Genomic DNA, 15,761 nt, shown 5'->3' on the forward strand with positions numbered 1-15,761 from the left:
GATGCTTATCTGCCTGGGAAGGGCATCCCAGCTGGCAGCTGGGGGCTGGGGTTGCACACTGAAGATATTCCAGCTGAGGTCTCGGACTCTGGGGACAAGCGAGAGCCATTCCACAGGGATTTCTGAAAGAACAAAAGCCAGGCCAGTGCTCACCCTCATCTACCCCTCTAAAGGTCTGCTGATAAGACCGTGGCCCTGATGTCAGCCCAGGCTGAAGCCAAGCTCCCTAGGAAGTGTGATCGGGTCCCCAACATTTGTCTCCCAGAATGGGGGTGGCCATACAGATCCTGTCTCCACAGCCCTTAGAAACTATAAGGCTGCCTCCATCGACAGACGAGCCCAGAGCAGCCCCACACTCCCACAATGCACATCCGGGGTTCCAGGTCCCCAGACGCTCCCCCAGGGACCCCAGCAATGGCCACAGCCACTCACAGGCCCTAGGAGGTCACTGCTTGTCCTGGGCCTGTCTCCCACTGCGAGCGGGGAGTCTCAGCCCCGGCAGCCCGGATGGTCTGAGCTGGTGAGAGTGGGAGGCAGCTCTTGTGTTCTCCTGTCAGCGCTCACTCGAGAAGCCTGCACTCCAGCCCTTGCCTCCTGCGCTTGCCGACAAGAGGCGATTTTTGTCAGTCGCTGCCAGGTCTGAGCATTTTTTCTGGCCCAAAGCATTGACTTCCGGTGAAAAACCCAATTTCCCGACAAAGTCTCCTGAATTCTCTGGTCAGGTCTGGCACCTTGGTTCCTCTGCTTCCCTTGGGAGCATGCCGACGAGGCGAGGTAGGCGGCCTGCCGGCCAGGGCCACCCGAGACCCACCCGTGTCACCAAGGGCGGAGATAAGGTGGGTAGCCCCGGGGCAGAGTTCCTCCTTGGTCCCTGTGGACTTAGGGGCTGCCTTCCTTCATTCCTGGGACACGCTTGCTGAATGTTAGAAGGGGACTTCACAGTCCCGTCTCCTAGAGATGGGGAAACTGAGGCCCAGAGGGGTCTGGCCGTGGGTCTGCTCAGCACTAGTCAGTTGGAGTCGCCGACCCCACAACCAGCCCCCTTCCCACAACCATCGCAGTTTTGTATTTTCAGGAAACTGCGAATGCGGGGCGGGGCAGGTGCTGGGGAGGCTCAGAGGTTCCCTAAGTGTGAGATAGGGACCCATCCCCTGGCTGCCTCCCTCTTCTCTACCCCCGCAGTACTGGGGGAGGAAATGTCTGACTGGAAAAACAACAAGCAGAAGCAAAACACAAACCAAAAACAAATATTAAAAAAAAAAAAAAAACCCACAGTCTTTCGCTTCTAAGTCCATGACCCCTGTTTCTGGGCAACGGAAGCCTCTAGTTCAAGCTCATATACAGAGCAGTGGAGATTGAATACCTAAAGTCCAGGGACTCCTCCAGCTCTCTGAGGCTCCGAAGAGCAGCTCTGACCTCCATCCTTCAAAAACCACACACACCTGTCTTCTTTTCCGCTCACACACCCACCGACTCACACATTCCTGAGGGAAGTGCCACGTCTGTTGGAAAAGGTAAAGATGTCTTCTTTCTTTCTTTCGGAATTTGTTGCTTATTTACGTTTTAATTCACATGCAGGCAAATCCATCCTTTTTGGTGTACAATTTTATGAGTCCTGACAAAGGCAGGGCCACCAGGATGGTCAAGGTACAGATAGTTCTGTCATCCTAAAGCATTCTGCCCCTCACGTGGTCCCTTCGTATTGAAGCCTGCCCCTCCCTCCACACCCAACCACCTGGCAATCACTGTTCCTTTAAGCTTCCCCTCTCCAGAATGTCATATAAATGTAATGATATAGTATAGGTAACCTTTTGAGGCTGGCTTCCTTCACTGAGAATAACACATTCATATCCATATTAATATTCGTCCAATACATCAGTGTATGAAAATGAACTGTGCAGAAGAGTCAGTGTCCATCTGGTGGCGGGGGGGGGGGGGGGCTCCAGCAATGAGCACGGCTCCCCAGCTCCTCTCTAACCAGCATCATCCTCCCCACCAACACGGTCCCGTTCCGGCCCCTGACCTGCCTGATCACCACGACCCGCAGCCCGCCCTAGTTCACGTGACCCCTAGTTCATCGGCTGCTCCCCAGTCCTGTCGGGGCTGCTGGGCCCTAATCCGGGAGGGAGAAACCCAGACACCCGCAGAGCCATGCAGGTAGTGTTAATAAGCCTGATGCAGTCAGGAACGGTGGCAACCCAACACAACTGGAGAGCGAACATCCCAGCGAAAGACATTCACGGTAGTAGAAACTATCTGATACACTGTTCCTGCCCCACCCCCCCCAAAAGCTACAACATCTGCGGGCCGCATTCAGGTGCGGGGACTCTGTCTGCCGCCTCTGAATCTCTCGAATGGAGCCTGTTCCGCCACTCCACCACTGCACCGCTACGAACTATGACAGCACACAGGGCGACCATGTCACCGTTCTGCAGGAGGCAGAACTCAGGGTGACCACGTGTCCCCCACGGAATGCGATGGAACGTGGGGAAGCAGGTGACCCTCTGCGGACTTGGGATACGTCTATGGGATCTGCTTCGTGCAGGTAAAGCTGTGCGAGAGGCCAGCTGAGTGGAAGGGATGATGGCAAGGAGACCCCCACCCCCACCCCAGTCACAGCAGTCTGGTGCTTCTTTACAGTAACATTCTTCAGGGTACAGATTGGCCATCTTTGGCTCTTTCCTTACTCCTGCCGTGTCCCATCCACCAAGAACAGCACAACCCCCCACATATACAACCAAGGGGAGGGGGAGGTGGCGAGCTGCCCAGAGCTCTTGGATAGAGGTACTGTTGTCCCTCCACTGCTGATAGCTCACCACTGTGCCCTTTCCTGGTGTCGCCCTTCGCCCAAGGTTATGGCCGCTTGGCAGGTGCAGCCTACGACCACAACCGGTTGAAGTCGCCGTAGAAAAGCCTGCTCGCTCTCCTCTGGTCTCAATTTGGAACCACTCCAAGGGGCCATCCAGCTCCAGACCCTTCTATGGGCTTGGGCGAGGTCTGTGCTGCAACCGCATTGGAGGGAATTTCTCCCCCCGCCCGACCCTGCTTCACTCAGGCCCTGCACATCGGCTTCCCAAGCGCATCCCTAGAAACCGCTTGCACACAAGCCTCCACCTCAGAGTCTGTTTCTAAGGAACCCAACCAAAGGCAAAGGGTGAACAGGCTTTACTTAGTACAAATATCAGAGTCACCTGTAAAGTATTTACTCCATCTCTCAATTTTCCAGATGTTATTTCGTTTGATCCTGCAAACAACTCAAAGAGGTGGGTGGGTATATAGTTACTCCATTTATACATGAGTAAAGTAAGGTCCAGAAAGGTTGGGTGTCGCATCCAAGGTCAGTCACATGGACAATAATAATCGGATCTAAGCTTCTGACCCTCCAAGCCCTGCTCTCTAGTTCACTACAATGGCCGGAGCTGTTGGGAGAAAGACAGCCCTTTATAGGGACAAGATGGAACAGGTGGGGGGTATGAGCAGGCTGCCACGTACACTTGGGCTTCACACAATCGTGGGGCACGATGCACATTCCTAGACAACAGAGTTTCACGTCTATTTTCTCTCATCTCTCCAGCAGATGGCAGTCAAGTGACTTGAGGAAGGGGCAGCTCTTCATTTGCAGACCAGCATCACTTGGGTTACTGGGGAGCCAGCAGAGGCAAGGGACGTGTGTGTGTGTGTGTGTGTGTGAGAGAGAGAGAGAGAGAGAGAGAGAGAGAGAGAGAGACAAAGAGAGAGAGAGAGACAGCGAGACAGAGAGAGACTAGGGCAGAGGGTACATGTAGGAGACAGCCAATCCCACCAGACAACAATCCCTCAGATATGAGCTAACCTGTTCATTTAGGTATAGGAGGGATCAGGTCACCATCTCCACGGAGGTCCCTCCGTGCCCTTGACCACGAATACATTTCTCCTTTTCTCTGCCCCTCCTAAGATAGAAGGTCTCAACTTCAAACCGCTCAAGCTTCAAAATACAGCAAAGTCTCTTCTGAGGAGAGCTCTGACAACCCACGAGGGTCACCTGTAATCACTTCTTAAAATTACCTGGGGGGAAAACTGAAATGGAGGACTGTCTTCAAAATATAGCAGGGGCGCCTGGGTGGTTCAGTCAGTTAAGTGTCCAACTTTGGCTCAGGTCATGATCTCACGGTTTGTGAGTTCGAGCCCCGCCTCCGTCTCTGCACCGACATTGCGGAGCCTGCTTGGGATTCTCTCTCTCTTCCTCCCTCTATCCCTCCCCTACTCTCTCTCTCTCTCTCTCTCTCTGTCTCAAGGTAAATGAGTAAACATTTTTTTTTAATTTTGCAAAATACAGCGGAGTGAAGATACCTCTTAAATTGTCACTTAAAACGGCAGTGCAATGATTTAAAGAGGCATAAACACCACAAAAGTGTGGAAGAGGTAGCAACGGTAGTCGTGACAACTTTTCGGACGTTGGAGCAGCAAGTGACCTAGCAGAGCCGGAAAGCTGGGTTCGAAGTGCTCGCAGAGGGAGGGGTGCCAAAGGAAAACCAAGGACACCCTCCTCCTCGAAACCCTAGAACGTTCCTGGGATTCCGGCACTGGCACCAGGCAGCTTTGGAAGTGGGGGAGGGGGCGCGGCTGAAAAAAGGAGAGGGCTGGGCAACAGTTTGTATTCAGAGCACCTGGGCTTCCAGACCCCTCACCACCAGACACAATCTGGCTACATCTTCAGAGAATCAGTGTCATTCGTTCACACGCAGAGTGAAAAAGAAGTATGAAGGTGTGGGCTTGCAGTGGACTGTCCCTGGGGCCAACCTCTGCAAATCTCCTGGCCTTACCCCCACGCTCGTGCAATGGTTTTGCCGCTCCAAGCACGGTGGGCTCGTTCAAGGCAGGAAGAAGGGGAAGAGGGAGAGAGCTCATCCAGCTGCCCCTGTCCTCTTGTATCAGGAAAGCAAATGCCTTCCCAGAAACCGCCCCGCCCCAGCCAAACTTTGCTCATGACTGGTGGCCATCATGCGGCCACATGGCCAGCCCTGGGTACAGGAGAAATGAGGAGGCAAGTACTTCTCTTGGACAGCCTTCCTGGGAGAGACAGGCAGGGAGAAAGGGTGAGGATAAGTGTGGAACGAGAAGAGCTCCCGACAGGTGAGCTTTACGGTGGGGACGGTTGGGGGCCCAGCATTAGAGGTCTTGTCTCTCGGGCTGGGCATTTTCTCAGTGTGAAATTCTCCAATCCTTTGCCAGAGTTCCGGCACCTAGCAGAGGTAGGAAACCAAGGGTCCCAGGAGATCTTACTCTCAGTAAAGCCCCTCACTTCCGCCAGATGCCCCCTCCCAGAGTCATATGGTTGGTCACAAATGGGGGACGACCAGCCCCTGGCTGGGAGGGGCAGGGAGAGGCATCTCTGGGTTCTCCTGGCTTTTGTGTGAGCTTTCCACCAAGCCTCCCGCTTCCAGCCCCGACCTGTACCTCCGCCTTCCAAGATGCCTAGTCCTGAGTGTGTATGGGTTCTGAGCCCCGGACCAGCCTGCCTCTTCACCTGCCCTTACCCCAGGCATTAGCAGAGGGAAGAAAACAGAAGCACAAGCTCGTTACCACTCTTCCCTCTAATTACCATCTCCTATCCTACCTGTTGTCCATCTCTAGATAGGACAGAATGGATAGGGGAATGGACAGAAAAGCTGCGGTGTGTGCGTGACATAGAATGCTCTGCAGCTGTCAGAGCGAGGAATTAACTGCCCACACTACCATGTGGACAAGAGCTCCCAAGCAGAGTGTTAGGGGAGACACAGAAGAAGAAGAATGAAAGTTAGAACAATACCCATTTATATAAATGAAAAGCACATATACACAAATGGCCAATAAACCATGAAAAAGTGCCCAATTTCATTAGTCATCAGGGAAATGCCAATTAAAACCACAATGTGAAACCTCTGCACACCCACTCGAGTGGCTAAAAGGAAAAAGATAAAAATACCAAGTACTGGGGGTTGCTGGAGGATAAACTAGATTCTCATATAGTCGCTGCTGATGGAGTATACGTTGGTAGAACCACTCTGAAAAACTCCTCGGCAGTGTCTACTAAAAGGGAAAACGCTCTCTCCCGTGACCCAGCAGTTCCTTCCCAGAAAGGCATGCTTACGTTCACCAAAATCCATATGCTGGAACACTCGTAGCAGTGCCGTCCGTGGGAACCCTGCATGAGAAACTACCAACCCCCATCAGCAGTAGAATGGATAGATTGTGCTAGTCTCATCCAATGGAATTCTAAAAAGCGATGAGAACAAACACACTGAAACTACAAACAGTGGTCGGGATGGCTCTTCAGAAGAAACCAGATACTAGGGTTTATACTTGCGGATTCCATTTATTTTTTTTAAGATTTTTATTTTTTTTTTTAATTTTTTAACGTTTATGTATTTTTGAGAGACAGAGCGAGGCAGAGCATGAGCGGGGGAGGGGCAGAGAGAGAGGGAGACACAGAATCGGAAGCAGGCTCCAGGCTCCGAGCTGTCAACACAGAGCCCGACGCGGGGCTTGAACCCACGAACTGTGAGATCATGACCTGAGCCGAAGTCGGATGGATGCTTGACCGAGTCAGCCAGGTGCCCCTCTATGATTCCGTTTTTTTTTTTAATATCAAAAGTAGACAAAACTAACATGGGCAACTCCATTTGAGTGCGTGTAGCAGTTACCCACAGGGAGAAGCCGCAGTGACAGGAAGAGGGTGTGGACAGGGCTTCTGGGAGGCTCGTGATGTTTGGTTTCTTGATCTGTGCGCTGGTTACACACAGGTTTTCAACTAGCGACCACCCTTGAGCTGAACATTGAGGGTCTGCACTCTTTTCCGTGTGTAAGTTATAATTCAGTAGAAATAACACAGAGAAAGAAAAGCCTGGGGCAATAAAAACAGAAAACACACAGGTGCGAACCATATTACACATTTTACAGATCTCCTTTTTCTACTAGAGAGGGAAACTGTGTGGGCCAGGGAACGACGTGATGATGGCAGCAAAGGGAAGAACTAACAGGAAGTAATACAGGAGAAGAGTCTTGACCCGGTGCTCGACTCCAGTGCCCTTAACTTTTGAACCAGAAGTGGGGGAGGGGGGATGGAATAAGGAAACACTAGTCTTAAAAACTTTGATTGTTCTCAGACTCCTGACCGTATGTTCCTGCTTTAATTAAATGGGGTCCCGGCAAGAAAAGAAAGTCGCCCCAGATCTTGGCAAGGGCTCCTTGTAGAAGGTCCCAGGCCTGTGCCCTTTCCTGACCCCCTGCGGGCCCTCTCAGACCACTAGATGTGTTAGCTGAATCTCCACGTGGTCAGAATTCTGATTCCTCCCTCCCCTGGGCTTCTCTCCCCTCGTTTACAACTGTGGCGCGTCTAGATTCATGCCTTAACCTACCTCTCCCGCGCACCATCCAAATGCCCAGCGCTAAGACTCAGAATACTCCAGTCTGCGACATGCAGCTGAAGCAAAGGACCTTTCTAACGATCCCCCCACCCCCTCTCGCCCGCCCCAGCAGCCTCCGCTCCAGCTCAGTCTCCTGCTTGGCCCAATGCCCATTTGTAAGTTCCGATCTGCCTTCTGGGGTCTAGAAGCCGGTGGTGGAAAACCTCGGGAGGACCCTCATTGTACAGCCCTCTCCTCCCGCCTGGGAGGTGAGAGCTCAGGGAAGGCGGTGGGTCCCGCGCCCCCGGCTGCCGTTGACACGGCCTGCACTTCCCGCTCTGACCGCTAGTGGGAGATGCTGGCCAACCTGAGGCCCGTCAGGGGGCTAGAAGCCGGCAGGCTGTTTGTGATTCATCTGTCTGGCGAGGAGCCATCCTACCCAATCCAGGCCCAGAAAGTGTCCTGTGTCCTAAACTTTCCTGCAGACAGACTTCCTCACCGATCCCCCCACCCTGGTCTAGCCGTCCTGAAAGCAGGAATAGCTCCTCAGTATATATAGAAGGCACCAGGGGACACCTGGAACCCCACACGCAGGTCCCAAAGGGACAATGGCCTCAGGGTGACCTGTCCAATATCCCCGTGGAGGGGCAGGTCACAGCCTCTGAACTCTCAGACCCAGCACCTTGGTGCTTTCTGAGACACCAGGACCCGTTTTGCCCTCCAAGAGCAGCTTTAAAGTCAGGAAAGTAAAATGCTACTGATAAAGAAGACAAAGGCTGTGCGTGTGTGCGTGTGTGCGTGCATGTGTGTGCTTGTGTGCCTGTGTGTGTGTGTCCGCGCTCCTGCACTCCTGTGACAGCTCTGGGCAGTGGTCACTGCACGGCACAAAGCATCATCCCTTCCAATTATCTTACCGGCCTTTGGGAAAGAGCTCGTAGCCTGTCTTGTTTTAAACAGGCGTGTGTTCCCGGGCATGTGTCCCTATGGGTCAGCCCGGGTGCCCAAGCCCTAGTTTGCAGGGTAGTCTCCGTCCGTGTGTGAGAGGCAGTGTCTAACTCAGTGTCCCCACGTTTGAGTGTGTGTGTGTGTGTGTGTGTGTGTGTGTGTGTGTGTGTCGAGGTGCAGGTTGCGTGTGCCCCAACGAGGTGGGCGTACGTGAGCATGTGTGGGTGTCTGTCTATTTGTTGCTTGTGTCCCTGTCTCTGGTCTGCGTGTGTCTGTGTGTCGGTGCAGGCGTCTGGTACCGTGCGGAACTGGGTGCTGCCCGTGCTTCTGCGGGCCAGTGTGATCCCCGTGTGAGCGTGTGCGCCTCCGCGGCAGCGTGTCAGGGGATGTGCGTCTCCGAGTCGCCTGTCGCTGAGTTCATCAGAGTGTGTCTGCCAATGTCCATGTGGGTGTCTGTGTGTCGGTGCGTGTCTCTCTCACTGCGCAGGTGTGCGTGTGTCCAGTGCGTCCGCGTGTGTCGTGAGGCCGCATCAGGGTACGTCCCTGTCCAGGGGGCTGAGTATCCCTCGTGGGGTCCCCAGGTCGGTGGCGATGCCTGTGTGTATCCGCCGGTGCGTGCCGGCGTGTGCCCGTCCCCGTCCGCGTGGGTGGCTGCATGTGGCGAAGCGTCCCGGGGTCGGTGAGCGTGCACCCCAGCGTGTGCCCGCGTCTGCGTGTGCCTGTCCGTGTCCGCGTGGGCGGCGGTCTGCGGCCGGGCCGCCCCCCCCCCCCCCGGGGCAGCGTGGGGGTGTGCGCCCCGGCGGGCGCCCAGGGGTTCACCCTCTGAGCGGGCGGAGCGCCACGTGCGGAGTCCGGGGCGCGTCGCTCTGGGGCGGAGCCAGCCCGGGGCCCCAAGCCCCAGGCCGAGCCCAGGCGGGGCCCGCCCCCGACCCCGCCCCCAGCCCGAGCCCGCGCCGCCCGCCGAGCCCCGGAGCCCGAGCGGAGCGGCGGAGCCGAGACGGCGGCGGCGCCCGTGGGATGCGGGGATCGCGCCCCCGGGGCCGCTGAGCCTGCGCCCAGTGCCCCGAGCCCCGCGCCGAGCCGAGTCCGCGCCGAGCCTCAGCCGCCCATCCCGGGGCCCGGGCCGGGGGACCAGCAGGTGAGCGAGCGCCCCCGCGCCCGGGAGCCCCGGCCCGGCCGGAGCCCCCTCCGCCTGCCGCCGCCCAACTTTCCTCCCCGAGGGTCGGACCCTCCAGCCCCTGCGCACCCCCTCCCCTGCCCCGGGTGCGCCCGGCAGTTCCCTCCCCCATCGCTGCCCCCCGAGGCTGGGAGGCGGGAGAAGAAAGGGTGCAGATCTGCCGGGCTGGAGGGGACCCCCGGGGGGGGGCGGTGGAGGGGGGCGTCTGTAATCGCCTTGCGCCCCCTCCTCATCCCTTTCCTTCCGGGTTTCCCGGTGCGCTGTCGAGGGCCGGGGGGGGGAGGAGGAGCCGCGGCCCCGGCTTCCCGGCCGACCCTGGCGCAGGCTCGGGGAGGGTCTGGGATTGGGACCCGGATTCCCGAGGCCGGAGACCCCAAGGTCAGAGCGGCGACTAGGCGCGCAGTGAGTGTGGTTCCAGAGAGCCGGGGAGCCGACCGAGCAGGGCTGGGGATGGGGGAGGGGGCCAATCACCCCCTCTCTCTGGGCCCCGCCGAGCCGTCCTCTGAGGGTATCTTCTCTGGGACGAGATCTCTGCCCGTCCTGACCTGGGAAAGATCTCTGCGCCCTGAGGCGGCAGAGATTTATATGTGTGTCCTGTCTCTCTGCGCGCTCCGACCACGAAGAGATCTCTGTGCCCTCTGACGCCCCAACGGGGCCGCATCTGGTCTCTGTGTGCCTTGAAGGAGGGAAGAACTCCTTGTGGCCTCAACAGAGGAGATCTCTGTGCGCTGGGACTGGCGAGAGTTCTCTGCCCTCCTCGCTCTGACCTGGGCAGGTCCACTCGCCCTGACGGGAGGGAGGCGGCTCTCATTCTCTGCGTTATTTGATCGTCTTTGGTGGCACCGGGAGGAAGTCGTGGTGCCTAGCCTTGTGGAGGCCAGAGATGTGGAGAGTGCTGGTGGGGGGGGGGGATGCTGGGGACGAGGCCCCGGGCATAGGCCCGCCTTGCAAACACCTGTTGGAGGCCGGTGCACAGATGAATCAGGAAGCCATGACTGAGGTTGGGGCAGGAGTCAGTCTTCTCTCCTGAGAGCCCCGAGACCAGTCCCAGGAGGGCAGGATCCGTCTCCTCTTGGGGTCCTGGGCTGGCATTCCATCCCCCCAGCTCCTGCTGAGACCCTCGTCACCTTCCTCCGTGAGCCTGGACAGCTCAGTGGAGACAGACACACCATATGACCCCACCGCGCTGCAGCACCTCAGCCTTCTCCCTGCTTCCCGTCAAACCCCTCAGGATCTACGGGGACCCTGAGTAGCAGAGGCCCAGGCCACTGGGAGCCCAGCCCTGGGTACTGCTGTCCTCAACTCCCATCTCCTCGCCCTCAACTCCTCCCAGTTGGAATTGGGCAGGTGCACGTGAGTGGGTGGTAATGGAGCTGGAAGGCGGAATGAGGGTGGCACAGGCTGATAGCTGAGACCATGCCGCAGTCACAGGAGCATCGGAAGGGGAGGGTCAGGGCACAGCCAGACCGTGGAACACAGATTTTATGCTAGAAGGTCCAGCTCTGTGCTGCAGTGAGCCTCGTTGAAGTTTTAATCTAATCCTGTCATCACTGCCACATTGTACAGGGGGAAACTGAGGCTGACGGTGGGCCAAGGACTTACCCAAGGTCGTCTAGAGAGTCCGTGAATTTGGCGCACCACCTGGGGTGAAGATTCCTTGAGAGCCACTTCCTGGGGGCCAGAAGGACGTAGGACTGACCAAAGAGGATCTGAGCAGACAGGGAAGGGGCTCTGGAGTGCCGAGAACCAGCATTCAGCCCAGGGTGGTGGGGGCAGCTGCTGTGCCTCTGAGGTGCTTGGCCTGTCTCTGTGTGGTGCTCAGAGCTGCTCTGGAAAAGTTCCAGGATTGACTCACTCAGCATGAAGACTGAGCTCGCAGTGGTGGGAAGCATCAGAGACAGCTGACAGTTGTGGAGCAGAGGAGGCTGGTGCCCCAGCAACCCAAGAAGGGAGTCCTGGGAACGTCCTGGGACAGAGGTCAGGGGCAGTCTCCGTTCTGCTCACAGGAGGCTAGTTCCCGCTCACCCATGGGAAGGTTATCGGAAAGGTGTGTAACGACAGGAGTGAGCCCCCTTGCTCACCTGAAAGAGGGCTGATTATCTTCCAGCCGGAAGAGTCAAGATTATCTAACAAAAATAACCTTCCACATGGGTTTTGAAGGATGCATAGGAGTTTTCTAGATGAAGGAGCTACAGTCTAGCCATCAGGACCAGCCACCCAGTGCCGATTTGTGAGACAACACAAATTCAGTTCAGCGACCCGTTTGGGTCTCATGGTGTGAGGGAGGGAAGAGCAGAAGCTAAAGCCAAGGTCACAGTCACGGGGGCCCTTGTGAGCTCTACTCAGGAATTGGGAATTTATCCTCAGTAATGGTACTAAAAATAGCTAACATTCACTGAGTGCTTTCTGCCAGCCAGGCATGGCACTAATCACTTTATAAGGCTCATCCCCTGAATCCTTGCGTCAACCCTGGAGGCGGGGGACCATACTAAGGACAGTATTGCAGGTGGTGAGACGGGAGACCCAGAAAAGTTAAATAACTTGCTCACACATCTACTAAGTCACACATCTACTAAGTAGCAGGCCTTGGGTTTGAACCCAGGTGTCCATATATCTGCTCTAGACTGTCCTACCCCTCTAGTGCAGACCGTGGGTGCCACCAAAAGCCTTTCAAGTGAAGGAGAGGAACAGTCAGGTTACCACAGGTGGTGGAACTTGTCCTGTTCCAACTTTCTTCTCTGTTCAGGGACTCGCCACTTCTCCCGTCCCTAACTTTGACTGCTCATTAAGTGAGATTCCCCACCGCCCTCCCACACCGTGAGCGAAGTTTAGGTTGGCAAGCTTGATAAAGGACAAAGGAGAAGCGACGGACGTTGCAGGGCTCTGACTGGAACCGTCGGTGCTTCCAGAGAGAGATGCCAACGTCCAGCAGTCATTTGGAGGGGAGAGTCCAGCGTTCAGGCAGGAGAGCTGGGCTGGCGGTGGAAACTTGGAAGCATCTGCAGAGGCTGGCCATGGGATCCATGGCAGTGAATTAGACTGTCCAGCAAGAGTGCAGACCAGAGGTTCTCAACCCTGGCGATGTTAGCATCTCTCGGAAAGCGTTTTTAAATTGAAAAAAAAAAAAAAATATGCCCAGGCTCCACCCCCAGAGGTTCTAATTTGTCTGGCACCAGAAATGTTGAAAGCACCTAGGTGATCCTAATGTGGGATAGAGGGTACAACACAACAGGGTGGGGGCAGTCCAATAGTCAAGGCCGGAGAAGCCTGCAGAGGAGCCTGAGAAGGAGCAGTCCGAGGGTGGGAGGCAGGCCAGGAGTGGGAGGTGTCACAGAAAGCAAGGAGGGAGCCCGTCCTGGAGGAAGGGGTGTCTTCCGTTTCCTTCTGCCGAAGAGTGAAGAATCTTTCGCATTCTGAGAAGTTCATGGATAGATCAAAAAGGATGCATAATTTTAAAACGAGTGTCTGTTAGATTGAGCAACAGTAAGGGTGCCCGTGACCTTGGCAACAGAAACTTCCTTAACACCTACAGAACGTGGTGCCCAGCACAGATGGACAGTTGTTGAATGAATGAATGAATGAATGAATGAATCAGTGAGGGTAGGAGCTAGTTTGGAGTGGATCCAGGAATGAGCATGAGGTGAGGAAGTGGAGACAGCATGTGTAGACAGCTCTTTGCAAGAGTTTGATGGTTTAAGAGGGAGGGAAGAGATAGAGGGGAGCTGGCCGGGGGTGGGGTCAAGGTGGGGGGGGGGTTGTAGGGAGAGCCTGAAGTGGACTCTAGGCATGTGTGTTCATGCGGTGCACCCACGGGCAGTGCTTATAGGGAAAAATACCTTTTCCTCACAGGGAGGGGCCAGAGGTCTCTGCATTGACGTTGTGCCCATGGGGCCTCAGTTGTTCTCAGAGGGGGATTTTGCGGGCAGGCACTGTGATTCCTCCTGGGGGTGGGGGGCACGAAGGAGAAGGAAATCTTGCTGTGAGGAGAGAAAGGTGTTCCAGAAAGCAGTATCTGGGGACACGATGAGGTTGTATGGAGCAGGTACCCAGGAGTAGGGGGGCTAGCGTAAAACTCCCGTGGCAGGGAGCAGAGCAGGCATGGGGGGCGGGGGCGGCTGCAGAGGAAGCCGGGACTGGATGCCCACTGTCTTCTGCCAGCCCAGGCTGGCCTGAGGTGGAGGTCTGAGGCAGAGTTCAGCCTGAGGTGGTTGGGGAGAGCCTGGATAGGACATTCAGGACCTACTCTGTGCCATGGAAGATTCTAGAAGGTGTACAATTCAGACACAATAACTGCTCTCATGGAGTTTACCTGCTACTGGGGAGAGACAGTCTGGATACCACTTAACAAATAGATACAGAAGATAATTTTAGATCATGATCAGGACTATGAAGGAAGTGAAACAGGATGATGTGATGGAGAGACAAGAGTGACCCTAGACTGGCTGGTCAGGGAAGGCCTCTTGAAGGAGGTGATTGAACTGAGACCCGAATAACAAGAAAGAACTAATCCAGAGGACATCTGGAGAAAGAATATCTTATAAAGAGGGAACTGCATGTGCAAAGGCCCTGAGGCAGTGACAGGCTCCTGAGGCATGGGTGGCGTAGGTGGCCAGAATAGAGATAATGAGGGGGAGCTGGATGCCTCAGTTTCTGACCCCCACCCTTTCCATCATCTGCCCCCTTCTGATATGCACGGGTTATACCACTGCCTGGGACTGGCAGTGGTTCCTGGGGATGAGACTATTTTTAGACACAACTCTTCTCTTTGTGGGCCTAGAACATACCGTGTCTTTTTAAGATGATCAATATGGAATGGGTGCTATTTATAGAGCCTCCACGTCAATTCTTGGGGCCTGGGACCCTCACATGGGGGAGGGAGCCCAGGAGCAGGCTCCTCAGGAGCAAGCCCCGTGGCTGGCACAGCACTGGGGCCATGTGACTCATGGACTCTTTGAAACTTGTGTCACCTCCCCTGCCAGGCCACCCTCACCCCACCCTGCAGAATCACAGCCCTGGGCTGGGGAGCTGGGTGCCCACGGTTTCCCCACCACCAGCTTCATTTCCTGGAGGAGTATCTGGTGTGCCCCAAGCCCAACAGAAAATTTACTGGTTATTGAAGCTAGAGTCTGGTGGGACAGTTCTGCGAATGTCTCTTGTCCGTTCCTCACTTTTACTACTCTGGATGGGCAGAAAAGGATACCGAAGACCCTCGGGGCCTGGCAGGTTCACCCCCCAGGGCCAGAGAGAAGGCTGCTCAGGCCAGAGGAAACACGTGGTTGGGGCTGGGGGCTCAGCCTCCCCAGTGGAGGTCAGCGTGGCCCAGAGCAGCCAGGGGAGGGCGCCTGGAAGAGGTAGGATTAGAGTCCAGCTGAGGCGGAGGCACAGAATTTGGAGAGGTGAAAGCAGGCTGTGCTTGCGGGCCTGTTCTGAGAAGCAAACGTGTGTGCTCTGGGGCTGGAGTTCGGTTCTTTCTCCTCCATTTCGCCTTCTGACCAAATCTCCAGGGAGGCCGTGGGAAGCCGCACCTCCCCCCGCCCCCAACACGGGGGTGTTAAGGGAGTGAAAGAACAGGATAGAGGTGCTCTCGTGGCAGTTGTGTGGGTGCCGGAAGGTCCCTCACCCGCTTGGAGATCCCGCTGGTGTCATCTCCAGGGGCCTGTCCCCTCCTTGCAGCCCTGGAGGCCGAGGGCCAGTGCGGGTCAGCCCGTAGGCTCAAGGTCACACAGGCATTGGGGCGGCGCTAAGCCTGGGCCCCTGTCTCCCTCGCCCCACCCAGGCCTGGCCCGGGCAGTCCCCATGCTTTCTGGGAATGGATTTTGAAGGGTAGAAAGGCTCTTCCTGGCATTAAAGGATGGTAAATGCCTTTCTGGCGGGTATTGATTCCTCGAAGTCCTGTGTGAAGGAAGGGCCTGACTCCAGAGGCAGTGTTCAAAGGGATGGCAGGGCAGGGAGAGGTTTGGCTAGAAGCACTGATTTCAGTTCTCGGGCTACATTAACTGTCCCTCCATCTGGCCAGGCTGGGAGATCTAAGACGGGGCAGGGGGTGGGGGGGGCTGGAAATCAGGCCACGGGAGGGACCAGCCCAGCCCTATCAATACTTGCTGTGTGGCCATCAGAGCCCCAGCCTCATCGACCTGGGCCCATAGCAGGAAAGTGTTCCAAAGAGCTCCTCAGAGCCAGAGTGCCTGCCCTCTGCTGCCCAGCCCTGCTGCCTGCTTCGGGGCCCATCCCCGGGAAGAATCCAGGCCCTTCAGCCCATTCTCCCATCCTCCGAC

At 56.1% G+C, this 15,761-nt stretch overlaps 1 protein-coding gene across 11 annotated transcripts in view; it reads left to right on the top strand.

Annotated features, from left to right (window-relative positions):
• Positions 1 to 9,232: 9,232 nt before the first annotated feature.
• Positions 9,233 to 15,761, top strand: part of SCN5A (sodium voltage-gated channel alpha subunit 5) — a 94,057-nt gene continuing 87,528 nt past the window's right edge. For 8 of the 11 annotated variants that reach the window (XM_078432491.1, XM_078432482.2, XM_078432484.2 and 5 more), the window contains exon 1: positions 9,233 to 9,447. The gene's annotated coding sequence lies outside the window, so the exon portion shown is untranslated. Of the gene's footprint in view, positions 9,448 to 9,801; positions 9,865 to 15,761 lie in introns of those variants that run through there. The other 3 variants (XM_078432490.2, XM_078432489.2, XM_078432481.2) reach the window with 3 other exon arrangements.

The sequence above is a fragment of the Panthera onca genome, chromosome C2 (assembly GCF_046562875.1).
Source record: "Panthera onca isolate mPanOnc1 chromosome C2, mPanOnc1 haplotype 2, whole genome shotgun sequence".
NCBI lineage: Eukaryota > Metazoa > Chordata > Mammalia > Carnivora > Felidae > Panthera > Panthera onca.